This window comes from Hemitrygon akajei, chromosome 18 (assembly GCF_048418815.1).
Source record: "Hemitrygon akajei chromosome 18, sHemAka1.3, whole genome shotgun sequence".
NCBI classification, from domain to species: Eukaryota; Metazoa; Chordata; class Chondrichthyes; order Myliobatiformes; family Dasyatidae; genus Hemitrygon; species Hemitrygon akajei.
Genome location: NC_133141.1, coordinates 22,445,421 through 22,456,440, shown reverse-complemented (window position 1 = coordinate 22,456,440; position 11,020 = coordinate 22,445,421).

Here is an 11,020-nt window from a genome sequence, read left to right as displayed (position 1 = left end):
CAAAACTACATTTTGGAACAAGACAAATGGTTTCCAGGTGACTTTTATTCCTAAAGAGTAGAACTTGAACAAAGAATTGATCAAATGCTTTGTTTTGATGGATGTTGTTTCTTCTCTTACACTGTGCTGCTTTTGGAAGAAATGTAGTTCTCATACAGCGCAGAAACCAGCTCGAGAGCCCACCACGTCCATTAATGCAGCGCAGAGTAGGCCCTTCTGGCCCTTGAGAATGCTTCGCTCTTCTGTGAGGTAATTACTGATTGGTTACAACTGCATGATGTAATAACACTAGGGAGTAGGAAGGGTCCATGTGACATAGGTCATGTACTATACTTGAGAAAAATCATTTTCAGTTCCACAAAACTGAAATAAAATGGCATTATTCATCTAAATTTTTAGGGAATAGTTTTATGATGGAAAGGCACTGGCACTTCTACTATTATTGATCCATAAGACACAGGAGCAGAAGTCGGCCATTCGGCCCATCGAGTCTGCTCTGCCATTTTATCATGAGCTGATCCATTCTCCCATTCAGTCTCCCCTCCCCCCCACTGCCTTCTCACCATAACCTTTGATGCCCTGGCTACTCAGATACCCGTCAATCTCTGCCTTAAATACACCCAATGACTTGGCCTCCACTGCTGCCCATGGCAACAAATTCCACAGATTCACCGCCCTCTGGCTAAAAAAATTTCTTCGCATCTCTGTTCTGAATGGGCGCCCTTCAATCCTTAAGTCATGCTCTTTCGTACTAGACTCCCCCACCATGGGAAACAATTCTGCCACATCCACTTTGTCCATGCCTTTCAACATTCGAAATGTTTCTATGAGGTCCCCCTCATTCTTTTAAACTCCAAGGCGTACAATCCAAGAGTGGTCAAACGTTCCTCATATGTTAACCCTCTCATTCCTGGAATTATTCTAGTGAATCTTCTCTGAACCCTCTCCAACGTCAGCACATCCTTTCTTAAATAAGGAGCCCAAAACTGCACACAGTACTCCAAGTGAGGTCTTACCAGTGCCTTATAGAGCCTCAACTTCACATCCCTGCTCCTGTACTCTATTCCTCTAGAAATAAATGCCAATGTTGCATTCGCCTTCTTCACCACTGACTCAGCCTGGAGGTTAACCTTAAGGGTATCCTGCACGAGGACTCCCAAGTCCCATTGCATCTCAGAACTTTGAATTCTCTCCCTATTTAAATAATAGTCTGCCCGTTTATTTCTTCTACCAAAGTGCATGACCATACACTTTCCAACATTGTATTTCATTTGCCACTTCTTTGCCCATTCTCCCAATCTATCCAAGTCTCTCTGCAGACTCTCTGTTTCCTCAGCACTACCGGCCCCTCCACCTATCTTTGTAGTGTCAGCAAACTTAGCCACAAAGCATCTATTCCATAATCCAAATCATTGATATACAACGTAAAAAGAAGCGCCCCCAACACGGACCCCTGTGGAACACCACTGGTAACCGGCAGCCAACCAGAATGGGATCCCTTTATTCCCACTCTCTGTTTCCTGCCAACCAGCCAACGCTCTATCCTCGTATGTAACTTTCCCATAATTCCATGGGCTCTTATCTTGTTTAGCAGCCTTATGCCCAGCACCTTGTCAAAGGCCTTCTGAAAATCCAAACACACACCATCCACTGCATCTCTCTTGTCTAGCCTACTTGTAATTTCCTCAAAAAATTGCAATAGGTTTGTCAGGCAGGATTTTCCTTTAAGGAAACCATGCTGAGTTCGGCCTATCTTGTCATATGCCTCCAGGTACTCCGTAACCTCATCCTTGACAATTGACTCTGACAACTTCCCAACCACCAATGTCAAGCTAACAGGTCTATAATTTCCTTTTTGCTTCTTTGCCCCCTTCTTAAATAGCGGAGTAACATTTGCAATCTTCCAGTCCTCTGGAACCATGCCAGAATCTATTGACTTTTGAAAGATCATTGCTAATGCCTCTGCAATCTCCACAGCTACTTCCTTCAGAACACGAGGGTGCATTCCATCTGGTCCTGGAGATTCATCTACCCTTAGACTATTCAGCTTCCTGAGTACTTTCTCTGTTGTAATTGTGACTGTGGACTCTTCTCTTCCCTGACACCCTTGAGTGTCTGGTATACTGCTGATGTCTTCCTCAGTGAAGACTGATGCAAAATACTCGTTCAGTTCCTCTGTCATCTCCTTATCTCCCATTACAATTTCTCCAGCATCACTTTCTATCGGTCCTGCATCTACTCTCACCTGTCTTTTACACTTTATATACTTGAAAAAGCCTTTAGTATCCCCTTTGATATTATTTGCTAGCTTCCTTTCATAGTTCATCTTTTCCCTCTTAATGACCTTCTTAGTTTCCTTTTGTAAGCTTTTAAAAACTTCCCAATCCTCTGTCTTCCCACTAATTTTTGCTTCCTTGTATGCCCTCTCTGTTGCTTTTACTTTGGCCTTGACTTCTCTTGTCAGTCATGGTTGCATCCTTTTTCCATTTGAAAATTTCTTCTTTTTTGGAATATATCTTCCTCACTTCTCGCATAAACTCCAGCCACTGCTACTCTGCCGTCCTTCCCGCTAGTGTCCCTTTCCAGTCAACCTTGGCCAGTTCCTCTCTCATGCCACTGTAATTTCCTTAACTCCACTGAAGTACCAACACATCGGATTTCGGCTTCTCTTTCTCAAATTTCACAGTGAACTCAATCATGTTGTGATCACTGCCTCCTAAGGGTTCCTTCACTTCCATCTCTCTAATCACCTCTGGTTCATTACACAATACCCAATCCAGTACAGCCGATCCCCTAGTGGGCTCAACAACAAGCTGTTCTAAAAAGCCATCTCGTAGACATTCTACAAATTCTCTCTCTTGAGATCCAGTGCCGACCTGATTTTCCAAATCCACTCGCATGTTGAAATCCCCCACAATTATCATAACACTGCCCTTCTGGCAAGCTGTTTCTATTTCCTGTTGTAATTTGTAGTCCACATCACTGCAGCTGTTTGGAGGCCTGTATATAACTGCCATCAGGGTCCTTTTACCCCTACAATTTCTTAGCTCAACCCATAAAGATTCTGCACCTTCCGATCCTATGTCATCTCTTTGTAATGATTTAATATCATTTCTTACCAATAAAGCCACACAACCCCATCTGCCTACCTGCCTATCCATCCGATACACCGTGTATCCTTGGACGTTCAGCTCCCAGAGACATTTATCCTTTAGCCACGTCTCAGTGATGGCCACAACATCATACCTGCCAATCTGTAGCTGTACGACAAGATCATCCACCTTATTCCTTATGCTGAGTGCATTTAAGTATAACACCTTAAGTCCAGTATTTGGTACTTTTTGCTTTGATTGCACTGCAACTCATCCCAATGGCTGCAAATTTGCCCCATCACCTGCCTGTCCTTCCTGACATCTTTACTGCTCACTATCTTAGATTTATTTCTGTTTTCCCCCTCCTCTGCTCTATCATTTCAGTTCCCATCCTCCTGCCAAATTAGTTTAAACCCTCCCTAACAGCTCTATTAAACCTTCCTGCCAGGATATTGGTCCTCTTCGGGTTCAGGTGTAACCCATCCTTTTTGAACAGGTCATACTTCCCCCAGAAGAGATCCCAATGATCCAAGAATCTGAAGCCCTGCCCCCTGCCCCAGTCTCTCAGCCATGCATTCATCTGCCTGATTCTACTATTCTTGCCCTCACTAGCAAGTGGCACAGGTAGCAATCCTGAGATTACTACCCTGGAGGTCCTGCTTCTCAGCTTCATTCCTAACTCCCAGAAATCTCTCTTCAGGACCTCCTCCCTTTTCCTATCTATGTCATTGGTACCAACATGTACCAAGACAGCTGGCTGCTCGCCCTCTCCCTTCAGAATATTCTGGACCCGATCCGAGACATCCTGTACCCTGGCACCTGGGAGGCAACACACCATGCGGGTATCTCTACCAGGCTCACAGAATCTCCTGTCTGTTCCCCTCACTATGGAATCCCCTATGACTACCACATTCCTCTTCTCCCTTATTCCCTCCTTCCCTCCTGCACAACAGCGCCAGGCTCAGTGCCAGAGACCCGGTCACCGTGGCCGTCCCCTGTCAGGTCATCCCCCTCAACAGCATCCAAAACGATATACTTGTTGCTGAGGGGGGCAGCCACAGGGGTGCTCTCCACTATCCGGGCATTTCCCTTCCCTCTCCTGACAGTCACCCAGTTTTCTGACCCCTGCAGCCTAGGGATGACTACCTCCCTGTAGCTCCTGTCTATCACCTCTTCACTTTCCCTAATAAGCAGTAGGTCATCAAGCTGCAGCTCCAGATCTCTAACATGGTCTCCGAGGAGCTGCATCTCGGTGCACCTGGCGCAGATGTGGCCATCAGGGAGGCTGGAGGTCTCCCAGGATTCCCACATCTGACACCCTGAACAAAGCACTAACCCTGCAGACATGCTACCTAATTCTACAGGAATGAAACAAGGAAAAATAAGTCTACTCACCCACTTACCTCGCCAAACACACAAACATTTTAAACCGTTAGCTCGTACCGTTAGCTGTGTGAGCCCTGCTGTTCCTCCGTCTGTCCGGGCCAAATCGCCAAGGGGAAAAAAAGAGTTGGTGCCTCGCTGATTTATTTTCCCTCTCAACCTCATTTGTTTGCCTTCTCCCCATAACCTTTGACCTTTCTCCTTATAATCCCTACTAATCATGAACCTCTGATTTAAGTATACCTGATAACTTGGTCTCCATATCCATCTGTGGCAATGAATTTCACAGATTCACCACCTTCTGGCTAAAGAAATTCCTCCTCATCCCTTTTTTAAAAGGATGTCCTTGTATTCTGAGGCTGTGCCCTCTGGTCCTAGACACTCCCACTATAGGAAACATCCTCTATCTAGGCCTTTCAATATTTGGTTGGTCTCAATGGGAACCTCCCTCATTCAAAGGTTCCAATAGGTGCATTTAATGTCAGAGAAATGTATACAATATACATCCTGAAATTCTTTTTCTTCGCAAACATCCACAAAAACAGAGGAGTGCTCCAAAGAATGAATGACAGTTAAATGTTAGAACCCCAAAGCCCCCCCAGCTCCCCCGTCCCACGCATAAGCAGCAGCAAAGCAACGATCCCCCCATCCACCAGCAAAAAAACATTGGCGGCCCCCCCCCCACCGAGCATTCAAACGTGCAGCAAAGCACCAATAAAAACACAGACTTGCAGAATCCCAAAGACTACTTGTTTACCCGGTAATTCGACATACCACAGGCTCTCTCCCTCCCTAATAAGGGAAAAAGAGGTGTCCCTGTTTCACAGCGAGAGGGATGACAACAAACAACTCACTGGTTTGTGGTGTTAAAAGTCTGTTGCGTCGCTTTTTCCGAGCTCTGTGCCCAAAGAACTCAGGTCTCTGGGCACACAGCCAGCAGCCAGCTCACTGCTTTTGATCTTCCGTGTACTCTGACGACACACCAGGTTCCTGTGGAGGCACCCCCTCCAGAGCCACGAAATCCCATAACCCCAAAGCCGCATGAGTCTTCTAGGCCGCATCCTTGGTGTATCGAATAGTGACCAGTCGTGAGACCCCGAGAGCGGGTCCCATTCCCGCAAAGAACCAAAGTCAGTGTGTAACTCCAGGTCAGGGTCTTCAAAAGAACCCTGAAAGGGAAAAATAGAGGTATTAAAGATGGAAATAGAGCTGTTTCCGAAGATGCAAGCAAAGGAGTCGCCATTAGGCACCATCGTTCTTCTGAGCTCCACCCCAGAGCCATCAAATGCTCCTCATATGAGAAAGAGAGGTTGGAGAAGGGGCAATAATTTACATGGAAGGTCTTCCATGAAATGGGTAGATGGCAGATTTGAAATGAAGAGTTATATTAGAAAGCACAAGAGATCCTGTGATACTGGAAATCCAGAGCAACACACACAAAGTGCTGGAGGAGCTCAGGTCAGGCAGCATCCATCGAGGGAAATGAACAATCAAGATTTTGGCCGAGACTGTTTGCTTCCATCCATAGATGCTGCCTGAGCTGCTGAGTTCCTCCAGCATTTTGAGGAACTCTGAATTACACTGATCGTGACTTGAAACGGACAGAAGAATGTTGACGCATTGGGAAGTTTTCCGAGAACCTGGGGACACTGTTGGTATGGAGTTTGCACTTGCTTCCTGTGAGCATATGGGTTTCCCCTGGGTGCCTGATTTCCTTCCATATCCGAATGATGTGCAAGTTGTTAGGTTAACTGGTTACTATAAATTGTTCCTAGTGTGGCTGGATGATGGGAGAATCAAGGGTATGTGTGAGAGAATAGGTTAAAGAGAATTTCATTGGGAATGGGATTGACAGATTGCTGAGCTAGCATAGTCTCAATAGGCTGAATGGCCTGATTCTATGTTGTTCAAAAATATGAAATGTAGCAAGAGCAGGAAGGACTGTTTCAGGTGCACATTCAAGACTACTCTATACTCCAGAGCTCAGAATTAGAGTACAGGATATGGCCTTAATTAAGAATGATTCCCAAGAAGCTGATTATTCCACTGGAGGGTGGATCGTTTTAATATTTTCAGTTCCTCATTCAGATCAGCCCTGAATCTTTGAAACTCGGGGGAATTGTAAGTGGTATGGTCTGATGGATTGATGGCAGGAAGTTAGTACATGGCATCCAAGATGAAACCCAGGAGCCAGATGTGGAGAGAGGAATGTTGGGAGTATCCGTTGGGCTGACCTTGGCTAACCATACTCGGCCCTTAACTCACTTTTTTGGATGGATTAGAATGCATGCAGGAAATAACGGCTCTGCCCAAGATCACAACAAATTGCAGAGAGTTGTGGTCAAAGCATAGTTTATCAAGAAGATCAGCCTCCCCTCCAGGGACTCCATCTACACTTCCCACTGCCTCGCTAAAGCAGTCAATATAATCCAAGATGCCACTCACCCTGTATATTCTCTTTTCTCCCATTTTCCATCAGGCAGAAGATATGAAATCCTGAAAGCACATACCACTAGGCTTAAAAACCATTTTTCTCCCACTGTTAGAAAACTCGAACAGACTTCTTGTACACTAAATATGAACTCGTGATCTCTCAATCTATCTTGTCGTGGTTACAGTTAGAGAAAGTGCAGTCCAGTTGGACAATATTTTGCATGCTGCTACTGTTCTTCCTTTGAATGACCTTGATGTACTGTGCAAAAGTCTGAGGCACATATATATAGCTAGGGTGCCTAAGACTTTTGCACAGTACTGTACTTGTCCGCAGAGAGTGAGTTTGTAAATATGGTGGGAACATGGGATGTTGGGAATGGCGAGGGTGGAGTGCCATGGGAGGGGTGTGGGACGGGTGGCAGAGAAGGAGTGACAGAGGCAGGGGATGGCATGGGTGCAGACGTACCCAGCCCTGAGACACCAGGCCTTGATTCCAAACAACTGCTTTACTGATCATTACAGAAGGTCTCTCTGGTGCTTCCCGCTTTCTCCCCTCTCCCTTTCCCTTTTCCAAACCATGATTCCCCTCTCCCTACCCCCTTCCCACTCTCAGTCTACAACAAAGACCCATATCAGAATCAGGTTTATCATCACTTATATATGTCATGAAATTTGATTTTTTTTCTGGCAGCAGTACAGTGCAATACATAAAATTACTACAGTACTGTACAAACATCTTGGGCACCCTAGATATATATATTTGCCAAGACTTTTACACAGTACTGTACTTTTATGTATGGAATGGTTTGTATGGATGGCATTCAAAAAAAGCTTTTCCCTGTATCTCAGTACATATGAGAATAATAAGAAACCAATAGACCAATTAACGAATACTGAGGGGGCCTATTAAAGGGGAAGTTGATGATTGACAACTTTATTGTTTTTTAAAAAAGAAATTCAGTTTCCACATTCAAATGCCTCCTCATACCATGCTCTCATTAATTTGTGCTTGGCTCCAGCTCAGGCTCAACCATCTATCCCCCACTCAAAGCTTCTTTTACTGCTATAAACTATATAAAATCCTTTACAAGTTTACTCAACCTTCACTGTCCTGGCTGTTTCTGGCTCTTCATGTGGAGATCCCCTCTAAATCTTCTTGTGAATCATGTAGCGCAAATTCCTTGGTGTTATCATATTGTGGCCATCTGCAGGCAAGGTCGACAGCCCACTCCAGCATTCCTAGTGGCCTGCGGTATTTATTGTTCTTGTTTTAAAATGTGTTTGTGGAATTATGGTGGGATGTTCAAGTTCATTTGTTGTTACATTTTAGCCTGGGTTATACAGTTATTCACATATGTGTTTGTGGGTCACCCTGACTGTAACTGGGGTGTAATAATCACCTTCCCCCATCTGTATGTAACTGAATGGGTTCACTTGGTCTGTTTTTGTGTTTGTCATTATGGAAACTGTTGTTGAGATAAACGAGCTTTTCTCATCTGTCATCATGGACTGAATGCTCACCACAATATTAAAGGATCTGTCCTGGGGACCAGCACAAAGAAGGCACAACAACTTCCACTTTCTTAAGTTTGTGTAGATTCAGGGTGTCATCAAAAATATTGAAAAACTTCTATAGATGCACAGAGGGGTGCATCCTAAATGGTTGCATCACGGCTTAGTACGGAAAGCCCGATGCCCAGTCTGTCATTGGCAGAGCCCTCCACCCTTGAGTACATCTACATGGAGGGCTGCCACAGGAAAGCAGCATCCATCATCAAAGACCCCCATCATCCAGGCCATGGCCTCTTCTCACAACTAACGTCAGGCAGGAGGTCCCACACCACCAGGCTGAGGAACAGTTATTACCCTACAATCATCAGGCCCTGAACCGGCATGGATAACTTCATTCTTTGACCGACAGACTTTCAAGGACTTTACAACGCATGTTCTCAGTATTATATATATTTTTATTTGCACAGTTTGTTTTCTTTTGCACATTAGTTGTTTGTCAGTCTTTATGTTTAGTTTTTGTTGATTCTACTATTTTTTTTTATTTTTCCTGAAACCAATTAAGAGAAAACAAATTTCAAGGTGGTATATTGTAACATATACATACTTTGATAATAAATTTACTTTGAACATTGAACTGTTCAGGGTAGCATGGCCCACTCTCTATGCCTTCCTAAGCATCTCCAACCCTTTCTCTGCCTTCATATGTGCCTTAAAAGTCTAACTTTTGGATTGAGCACTTGGTACCTTAACGCCTTCTGTGGCTTGGCTATCTTTTGTTTGACAATGCTCTTATGAAACTTGTAAAGGACTATTAATTTTTATATATAAGTGTTAGTGCGTGGCAAAGTGGTTAAGGCGTTGGTCCAGTGATCTGAAGGTCGCAAGTTCGAGCCTTAGCTAAGGCAATGTGTTGTGTCCTTGAGCAAGGCACTTAACCACACATCGCTCTGTGACGACACCGGTGCCAAGCTGCTTGGGTCCTAGTGCCCTTCCCTTGGACAACATCGGTGGCGTGGAGAGGGGAAGACTTGCAGCTTGGGCAACTGCCAGTCTCCCATACAACCTTGCCCAGGCCTGCGCCCTGGAAACTTTCCAAGGCACAAATCCATGGTCTCTCGAGACTAACGGATGCCTATATATATGAAAACCTCTGCTCCATGGACTCTGAGTATACTTTCCACTGCCTTGGGAAAACAGTTAACTTAATCACAGACCCCTCCCACCCTAATTGTTTTCTCTTCTCACCCATAAGACCAACAGACATAGAAGTAGAATTAGGCCATTCGGCCCTTTGAGTCTGCACCATCATTCCATCATGGTAGATTTATTGTGCCTCCCACCTGACTCCTACTCTCCTGACTTCTCCCCATCTCCTTTGACACCCTTACTAATTAAGAACTCATTAAACTATTTTAAATATACCCAATGACTTGCCCTCCACAGCCATCCGTGGCAATGAATTCCACGGATTTACCACCCTCTGATTAAGGAAACTCCACCTCATCTCTGTTCTAAAGGGATGGTGCCCTCTGGTCCTAGACTCCCCCCACTATAGGAAGCATCCTTTCCACATCCACTCATCTAGGATTTTCAATATACGATAGGTTTCAATGAGATCCACCCCATTCTTCTAAACTCCTGTGAGTACAGGCCCAGAGCCGTCAAATACTCTTCATCCATTATCCCTTTCATTCCCAGAATCATTCTTGTGAACCTCCCCACCAGACCCTCTCCAATGCCAGCACATCTTTTCTTAGATAATGGGCCCAAACCTGCTCACAATTCTCCAAGTGTAGTCTGACCAATGTCTTAAGCCTCAGCATTACATCCTTGTTTTTATACTTCAGTTCTCTTGAAATGCATGCTGACATTGCATTTGCCCTCCTCACTATTGACTTAACCCACTGCCCTACTTTCTCTACACCCATGAGATTTGATGACGCCACAACTATTGGTAGAATTTCAGATGGTGATGAAGTGTGCAGGAGGAAGACAGATTAGATCGTTGAGTGGTGTCTCAACACCAACCTTGCAATCAACGTCACTAAGACCAAGGTATTGATAGTGGAATTCAGGAAGAGGAAGTCTTGGGAACACACACCAGTCCGCATTGAAGGATCAGAAGTGGAAAGGGTGAGCAGTTTAAGTTCTTGGGTGTCAACATCTCTGACACATTAAAGAAATTACAAAGAAGGCACAGCAGTGGCTATATTTTGTTAGGAGCTTGAGGAAAGTTGGTATGTCACTAAAGACAGTCACGAATTTCTACAGAGGTACTGTGGAGAACATTCTAACTGGTGCATCACCATCTGGTATGGAGGGGCCACTGCACAGGATTGAAACAAGCTACAAAAAGCTGTACATTCAGCCAGCTCCATCATGGGCATCCAGGACATGTCCGCTTCTCATTGCTACCATCAGGGAGGATGTACAGGAACCTGAAGACACACACTCAATGATTCAGGAACAGCTTCAACCCCTCTGTCATCAGATTTCTGAATGAACAATGAACCCATAAACACTACCTCAGTTTTTTTCCTCTCTTCTTGTATGACTTATTTAACATAGTTTTCTTTTTTATATATACTTATTTGTGATTT